The sequence below is a fragment of the Seriola dumerili genome, unplaced genomic scaffold, assembly GCF_002260705.1.
Source record: "Seriola dumerili isolate Sdu_G_001 unplaced genomic scaffold, Sdu_1.0 BDQW01000017.1, whole genome shotgun sequence".
Lineage (NCBI taxonomy): Eukaryota > Metazoa > Chordata > Actinopteri > Carangiformes > Carangidae > Seriola > Seriola dumerili.
The window spans coordinates 6,142,422-6,142,656 of record NW_019174272.1 but is presented as its reverse complement, the minus strand read 5'-3'; the positions used below and the strand labels follow the sequence as shown (position 1 = coordinate 6,142,656).

Genomic DNA, 235 nt, shown 5'->3' with positions numbered 1-235 from the left:
GGCCCGCCGGCGCCCCCCCCCCCCCATCAGCATTACCATCATTTTGTGTTGTTATTTTTTATAAAATAAATGAGTATCTGTGGTACTTCAAATAAACATGAGAAGACTTTTTATTACTTTTTTTTGCAAATCAACAGGTGGTGCCAAAGCCAAACGAAGGGCAGCTACAACAAATTATCATTGTAATCTCCACAATAATACTGGTTGTCACCCTGGCCCATATCATTTCCTGTTA

At 40.4% G+C, this 235-nt stretch overlaps 1 protein-coding gene across 1 annotated transcript in view; it reads left to right on the top strand.

Annotated features, from left to right (window-relative positions):
- LOC111230630 (E3 ubiquitin-protein ligase DTX1-like) overlaps positions 1-235 on the top strand; it is a 56,142-nt gene that overhangs the window by 34,403 nt on the left and 21,504 nt on the right. The window lies entirely within an intron of this gene.